We start from the raw sequence: 9125 nt of genomic DNA, 5'->3' as shown, positions 1-9125 counted from the left end.
AAAGTAAATCATATGCCCCAACTTTATAATATAGTAATCTCAAAATTTTCTTCCCTCATCACCAGAAAGATATACAATACCAGAAATGCTACATTATATCTATTCAACTTCCTTATATAAAATCAGGATGTGCTTTTATGCTTTTTCACTTCAAAGTGCTGCCCCCTAGACCTGTAGCTTTGGCATCACATGAAGAATTCAGAATCACATCTTACCATAGATCCATGGAGTCAGAATCTACATTTTAACACAATCACCAGGTGAGTCAAAGTCACATTAGAGTTTGATCTCTGTTTTATATTATTAAATTTTTGAGGAGTTTTACACCCATATAAATTATCTGATCTTATTTAACTCAGCTTCTGTCAATTTTGACTTTATGCATTATCTTAGAATATCATTGAGGACTCGCACCTAAATATTCACTGTTTCTTTTATTATCTGCAACCTTATTGACTTCAGATTTTCAATTATTTTGTACTCTTTATGTTTTCTATGTAAATATTGAAATGATTTCTTTAGCTTTGATTCTTTGGCTTTTTGTATTTAAGGGAGACTTTAAAGTATAAGTAGTGGCTTTGAAAACCAAGGACTCAATAAATTAAAGACACTTTTACTGTACCTTTAATTTTTCAACCACAGCAATTATTTCTCATATGCTAAAAGATTTACATGTTTGTGATCCATCACCACGTTATGTAGGCCTATTGTGAGTTGTAATTTTATATAAACTTATTCCATTTAGCATGGTAATATTCATTTATAGCCCTGTTTATAACATATTCTCTACTTGAGAGTAATAAAATAGCATTTTGTTAACAAAATGTCTGTAATTTGGTTTTGTTAGTAAATCATATTAGCCTCATTATTCAAAATTAGTGAGACTTTATCACATATGCCATGGCTGCAGATGTTAGCCAGAATAGGTGTGAATAATATCAACACAGAATATGAGATTTGGAATTTGTTTAGAGATAAAACTCTCTAGGGGTGTGTGAAGCATACCTCTTCAATCCTCCAAGAATCTTAAATGTTCTCTCTGTAGTCTTGGAGTTGAGAGAAGTGGGTCTGCTTTGTATTCTATTTTTATGTTGGGCCTTTATATAAACTTCATTTGAATAAAGTGTTCCATAGCTAAATGTGTGAAAGCCAGTCATTCTTTCCCAGTGTCTCATCCACCATGAACTTGCCTCAGTTAGGAGAGACCGTGACTGATGTCACATGTGCTGCCATGTCTCCCGAGCTTCAGAGTTATGACAGTCCTTGATGCTGTGCCGCCCCCCCCCCATCTCTGTGCTGCCTGCTGTGTTACGTGCTCTTTGAGATGACACAGCCATCTCAGAGAGCAACCCTGAAGGGGTCTGGACTCATGCTTTGCTTGCCATGCTCTTGAAGCATCCAAAAAGAGTAGATGACCAGTTGTGTTTGGTTACTATCTCCCCACAAGAGATTCCTAGAGTTAATTCAATCCTGTCTCCAATCCCTGTTCTCTTCAGTCTTCACTATACCAAAACCATTCATTCTAAGGATTCCATCTTCATATTACGTGGTATAGCTACTAATTAGTTCAGATATCCCACAGAATGTTCATTGAGCCCTCCAGATCCACCATAGATTAGCTGTGAACTGACTACCCTGTGTCCATGTGCCCCTCTCTGAACTTTCCACTCACATTCTTAACAGAAATCCCCTTACAGTCATGTCCTCTAGAGAGAGCTGCATGAAAGGCATTTATTTTTTTACCCCAAGAACCTCAGAACCAGATGATAGCCAATTATATCCACCTTTCCCCGCTCCTTCAAAACCACCTGTTCTGTGAAAGTTCACACCATCAGACCTTGCCTCGTATCCTACACAGTCATTTTCCTCCTTTGTGATAATGCTGGGATCTTTGTCTTCTTTACATTTCTGTTCCTGAGACCATTTTCAATAATTTTTATTTACTTTTAGATTTCCTCTCATTCCTGGACCCCTAAAAGTCTCTTCTATCCCATTTCATCCACCTACTTTTAAATCTTGTCCTCATCAATAATCTGGAATATAGTAGACATGACCCCTCCTTTCTCCAGCAACTTCAGTGTCCTCCACTCAGTCATTCCTGACACAAATGCAAGTGTTCTATCATCTCCCATCCTAGGGGCTGGTGGGGGGAGGGTCTCCTTTGATCCCACTTTCATTCTACTGATGCCTCCTCTGTCCTCCCATTCACAGTCAGTCTTTTAGCATGAGTGATGTATGCTTGCTGATTTGGTCTTCCCCCCTTGCATTCTGTCCTGTCATGCCAATCAGACTTTAGTTCCCACAACACTAGTCTGGCTCTTGTCTGAGTTAACTGGATCTCCATGTTGCCACAGCTGGTGAACTTTTTCTGCTATTGTTTGACTTTGCTGCAGCATTCAACTTAATTTCAGTTCCCTTCTTGGAACACTTTCTTCTCTTGATTTCAATGATCAATGCCTTTTTATTGCATGGGCTGTGCCTTCTCAGACTTTTTGCTGGCTACTTCTTGTCTATTTGACTTCTAAATGTTAAAATCTGTCCCAATTATTATCTAAGTTCCCTTCTCTTTTCTGGTAACATGCTCTTCCAAGTGACTCTCTCAGTGTTGTAGTTTTAAATGCCACACTTATTCATACATCTCACACATCACTTCATACTTCTCTTCAGAAACTTCAACACATATATCCTCCTGCTTACTCTTGGCATCTTAACATGGATGTCTTATAGGTTTCTCAAATGTACCACATCTACAGAGAACCCCCATCTTATTTCTGCTATGTGGCCTCAACTTAGGAAATGACACCATCATCTTAATCAGTGTTTCTAAAACTTTGGTTTTTCTATATCACCACTACCAAGGAACCAGTTTAGATTTTTATTTTTTTCTAATTGGTTTAACTTGTGAAATTTTAATACCAGGGATATATTGTATAACTGTTACTGTCATATACATACACATACGTGTGTGGTTTATATATACAAAAGAGTAATATAGGGTTGCTCCCCCCAAAGATAAGGCAGTATCACCCCCATTGAGAATGCCTTTGATGCTCAAACCATCCTTCATCTCTTACCTTGATTACTCCTCTTCTTCACCCTCTGAATGAAACCTACTTCTAATTCTTGCTGTTTCCTTCCAGCCCATTCCTGGAATCTGGTCATATGTCCCAGTCTCCTAGACAACTAACGACCATCATTTCTGAAATAGATAAATGCAGCAGTGGTTAAGCTGCCTCCTTCCACACCTGCTACCCAGATGACTTTTTCTAAATTTGAGATTATTATGGGATTACACATGTTTTGGTTATTTAAATTAATTTTGTACAGTTTGAGTCAAAGTTATAAGTGTACCCATCACCTATATAGTGTACATTGTCCAGGTAACCTTTTAAAAATAAGTCATATCAGGTTACTTCCATGTTTAAAATCTTCTAACATTTTCTTGCATTTAGAATGAAAGCAAATCCTCAAAACCTTGGAATGGAAAGGTGTGTAGAATTTTAAATCACTGTACAATTTGGCCTCATCTAACTCTCCTCACTTTTGCTTCTATCCGCTACTCACACTGCACTGACCTGTGTTCTCTTTCTCTAATGTGTCAACCTTGTTTCTGCCTTTAAGGTCTGAAGTTCTGTACTCAGGTCTTCATAGGCCTGGTGGATGTCCCCTCACATGCATGATTTAAAAGGGCCACAGGAGTACCATCTGTCTCATCACCAGGTTCTAAATTTTTGTAGTTAACGTTACCTTTTATCTGTGGGTTTATTATTTGCCTGTCTTTCCTCATTAGAGCACGCACTCTGTGTCTTTGATGTCTTGCTCACCACTAATCCCCATCACCCAGAATAGGGGCCAGCACATTGTAGTTGCTCACTCAACATTAAAAATATTAAGAAGTGCCATTCTTCGATAGCAATATCCCACCAAAACTAAGGCATGCCAATCCTTGGCCTCTTTTCTCTCTGATCTAATAAGTCTATTGAACATTTTATCTTGGTTATAATACAGACAATTTCTGCTTTGAATTGTTAACTTCAGAACTGATGTACATGGTTTCATTGATTATCTCTATTTCTTCTTGTGATTTTCTATTTTATTAATTACTGTCTGTTTATTACCACTCCACAAATTCTTTGGTTTTACTTTGTTCTTTGTTTAGTTTCCTTCCTTCCCATGTGTTATTTTCCATAGGATCCTTTTATCCCCTGTACTTCCCTGTAGTTTTATATTTCAGACTTCTGAGTCAACTGTCTCCCAGCTAGTTTTAGCCAGCAGAAGGCATTATGGGGACAATAGAGGGAAGAGACAAGTGGTGACATTTGACCTCATCTCTCTGCCTCAGCCAGTACCTCTGGCAGAGACTGGGTCTCCTCCCTTTTCCTAGCTATTACTTTTAAGGTCTGCTACTCTTTTCATCATCTTCAGATAAATTCCAGCCCTGACATATAACAACACTGGTTCCTCAGCTTTTTTCTGTGTACTCTAGGAAGAGTAATAGACTTTCACTGTGACTAAAATCAGGGTGGACTTACTCCACATGGCTTTTAGTTGTTACCAACCTTTGTCATCAACTGCTTGTATTAAAGTGAAGTTTTAACTATTATAGTGACTTTCTGTTTTCTTGAAAGGACCTTATCTGATGCACAGGGATAATAAAACATTACAAACTTACTATGCTTCCAGAAACGTCTTTCATTTTCAGTTATGATCAGAGCTTTCACATTCGATGATTAAATCACTATAGTTAGAACTTCAGTAAAGTTACAAGTGTAATAAATTATTGAGCTTCTAAAGGGTGTCACAGGTACAAAGATGATTAATGCTGATCAGTACCTTCAATAAACCTATTATGGTCAATTGTGGGTGAGATTCCAGCATAACCAGACAGGGGAAACTTTTCAGTACTTAAAAAAGAGAGAGTGTCAAGGGAGGATCAAAGATTTACTCAGAGAACAAATTAGTGCAGCAATTTTCAAAGTATGGTCTGTAGACCTCTGGGGTGGAGCCTGAGAGGCCGAAGTTGTAACAAGTTCCCAGGTGACGCTGATGGTACTGGTACATGCCCTGAAGGGCTTTTAGGTAAAGAGAAAAGATTGAACTAAATCAGCTTTCTCCAATTTTGTCTGGGTGTAAGAATCACCTGGTGTCTGTAATATAGCTCCACAGGGTCTGCCACCGGAGACCGTGACTTAACTGATCTGGAGTGAAAATCTAGAAATTGTGTGTTTAACAAACACATTCTTATGATTAGGTAAATTTGAGAAACACTAACTAGATGATGAGAGATAATGTTTCCACAATGCTGTTTCCCATAAACTAGCTAATTATTATATTTATTTTTCAGCCTGAAAACATTTTTGGTTAGTTTTTTCTTGTTTCTTTTTGTCCCAGAGATAGTAGCATTGCAATTAGAAGGAAAAAACATCATTTCATTTTATTTCTAATAACTAAAATTAAGCACAATTGGGTGTAGTGGCTCAGGCCTGTAATTTCAGCTACTCTGAAGACTGAGGTGGGAGGACTGCTTGAGGCCAGGGGTGTGAGACCATCCTGGCAACAAAGTAAGACACCAAGACATATATATATATACCAAGTTTGGTGGGATGCACCTATAGTCCCAGCTACCTGGGAGGCTAAGAAGGGAGAATTGCTTGAGCCCAGGAACTCAAGGCTTAGACCATAGCACTGCTTTTCAGCTTGGGTGACAGAGTGAAACTTCATGTCTAATAACAAGAAGTAGGCAAAAAACATGAACAGAAGTTTTCAAAAGAAGATAGACTAATGACCAATAATGTGTGGCAAAAAAATGTGCTGTCTACACCTCAGGGACCTGCAGATCAAAACCATAATGAGATATCACCTAACTACAGTGAGAAAGGCTTTTATCAAAAATCCCCAAACAACAGATCCTGACACAGATACAGAAAGAAAGTAAGTAACACTTGTACACTGGTGATGGGGCAGCAAACTATCACAACCTCTATGGACAGTCAGCTGTGCTTATGGAGATACCGCAAAGAACTAAAAGCAGACTTGCCATTTGATTCAGCAAACCCACTATTGGGTATTGCCCAAAGGTGGGGGGGGGAAGATGTTTCATCAAAAAGACACTTGCACTTAAATGTTTATTGCAGCACAATTGCAAAGATGTGGAATCTACCCAAATGTCCATCAGCACATGAGTAGATTAATAAAATGTGGGATAAGTATAACATTTGATGCTGATTGGCCATAAAAACAATAGTAAACTAATACCTTTTGTAACAACCTGGATAGAATTGGAGACTATTCATCCAAGTGAGGTATCACGAGAGTGGAAAAACAAATGCCACATGATACATTATTAAGTTGGAACTAGTTGATCAATACCTATGTGCATGTTTGGTAGTAAAATTCAATGGAAAGCAAGCAGGTCGAAGGGGGCAGAAAGAAAGCAGAAAGGGAGGTGTAAACTACAGTTAATGGGTACGATGTCACTTTCTGGGTGAAAGGCACACTTGTAACTTTGACTCAGACTGTGCAAAAGTGATTGATGAAACCAAAACATTTGTACCTCCTTAGTATTCTGAAACAAAACTAAACAATCCCTCTTCCCAAAGAATAAACACTCAACTATGTAAATATATGTAACGCTTCTATTATCATTTAGTGATTAAGTGATTTAGTGAAGTGATGCAATGTTTTTGCACATTAACCCTGTGCAGTTTATTTTACTTACCCTATTCTGTGGATTAGGGGAAAGGAGCTGAGGTCCGTAGTGGAGGAAGGTCAAGGTCACATAGATGGGGGAAATTGAAGACTTAAGATTTGACTCTCATCCTGGTCCAATGACTGGTTGCAGATGCTGGACACCCTTCACCTGTGACACTACCACCTGCTTGCTTGTGAGACACAGCGCCTGCTAGTAACACAGTAAGGACTGTTACTTCTCTCCTTAACTTAGTGTCTTTGTTCACTGCAGCTTCATGTCCCCTGTTTAGGACTTTACACTCTTAGTTTTGCACCTGCCCTCCCCAGTCTGTTAGCACTGAAAGATCAGCCCCGACTTCAACCAGCCTCAGGTTCTGAGCTGCTCTCTCCGGTATCTCTGCTGTTTATGTGCATCCACATTCGTTTTCATCTGGAGATAAGGGCAAATTGTGATGCAATGGCGTTCCTGATTTTAGGCTCTTCAGCACAGCCATAAAATGTATTCCTTTAGCTATTCTTCAGTGGGGCCAGCTGTTCTGTATAGAGCCACATGGTGGGGTTGGCTGGGTGGGGAAATACATCTTCCTTGATGGTTTAATAATGCTTTTCACTGATTGTTCTTGTGTCTGTATGATTGTTAGTACAAATTTCACAGAGATTATTTATTTACTTATTGAACAACTATGTGTGTGCATTGAGTGTCTGCCCAACACTATGTAGGGTCCCAAAGACACAGTACTGAGCAAAAGCTGACTTAGATGCTGTCCTCCTGATCATTACGAAGGAGACAGTTCAAAAAAGGAAACAATTTTAAGTAAATATCATGACAATTAATGTATGATTACTAGCAGAAGTCAGAGCCATGAAGTAAAGGAACAGAGATGTCAAAAAGAAACAAGAAATGTGTGATACAGTTTATCAAGATCTGGTCAGGTTCCTCTCATTTTTTCTTTTGTCCACTTTGGTAAAGTTGTAATCTTTATAGATGTAGAAAGAAGTAACATTTATTGTGTTATTCTGATGTACACGTGGCTTCTTGCAGGCAACTCATGTGCTTTAATATGGTGTTTGTGCAGATATAATACAATAACACCCTGCAAATACAATACAAATATAATACAGTATAACACCCTACAAAGTAGCTACTCTCATGAAACTTCAGTTTCCTCTTTTACCATGTGGACAGATTGCCCAGGGCTGTATAGCTAGTGAGCAGTGAACACTGAATTGAACACAGGTCTTCCAGATTCCAGGTTTCAAGATTGTAACAACTGTGGGTTATTGCTTTCAGAAAACATGGTAGATGTGGTTTATGAAGAGTCAAGAAGATTTATAATAAGTTGTCATTATTGGGGCCTGTATGAAGAAATCAGGGCAATATGTAAGGATAATTAGGCAGGTCAGCTGATAGCTGGTTGAGAATGAAAGGATACTGATGGATGACAAATGAGAGGAAGGTTTTGAATAGCATAACTCGGGGCTCTGTCCTTAGTCCTGTCTAAAATATCTTGACAATTGACCTGTACAAACATATAGAATGGGAGCGTTCATCACATTTGTGGATGGAAAATGCTGAGAGAAGGAGCTAATAGACAGTATCAATTGGAAATTGGCATTCACCAAAATCCCACCAATTGAAATGAAGGTATAAATATACTAATGTCAAATCTAATTCAAGTGAGAGTGAGACTTTGCCTTTTGAGTTCAGGACATCAAGTGCACAAATATAGCACGAGAAAGATAACACATTTCCACTTAGGGATTTTTGTGCACTCACAAAATGAAACTCAAAAATAGACAATAATAGAAGGTGACCTGTGAAAGCCTTTGTGAGATCTGTGCTTCACTATGAAATGTATGGAATTTGCAGAAAAATTTTAAAAGCAAAGGAGGTGAATGATGGCATTGTTTTACCTTGGCTGGTTGTTTATGAAGAAAGGTATTTGCTATGATTGCAATGTTTGTATCCCCGTGTAGTTTATATGCTGAAACTTATCTCTGATGAAATAGTATTAACAGGTGGGTCCTTTCAGGCGTGATTAAGTCATGAGGGCTCTGCATTCATAAATGGGATTAGAGCCCTCAAAAAGAAAGCTAGAGGGAACCTGCTTGTCCCTTCTTCCATGTGAGGACACAGAGAAGGCACCAGGTGTGAGGAATGGGCCCTACTGTGTGAGTAGCCAAACACCAAATCTGCTATTGCCTTCCTTTTCAGCTTCCAAACCTCTGGAACTGTGAACAATACATTAAATGCATTTCTGTTGTTTACAGATTATTTAGTCCAAAGTTATAGAAGACAGAATGGACAGAGATAGTATTGCACATGGTTTTGGAGCCTTGTAGAAAGCTTACACATTAGCATACATCAGGCATCCTCAAACTACGGCCTGCAGGCCACATGCAGCCCACCAAGGACATTTATCTGGCCTGTCAGG

This window comes from Otolemur garnettii, unplaced genomic scaffold (assembly GCF_000181295.1).
Source record: "Otolemur garnettii isolate 467f Iridium unplaced genomic scaffold, OtoGar3 scaffold00021, whole genome shotgun sequence".
Lineage (NCBI taxonomy): Eukaryota > Metazoa > Chordata > Mammalia > Primates > Galagidae > Otolemur > Otolemur garnettii.
Note: the sequence above shows the minus strand (reverse complement) of the source record.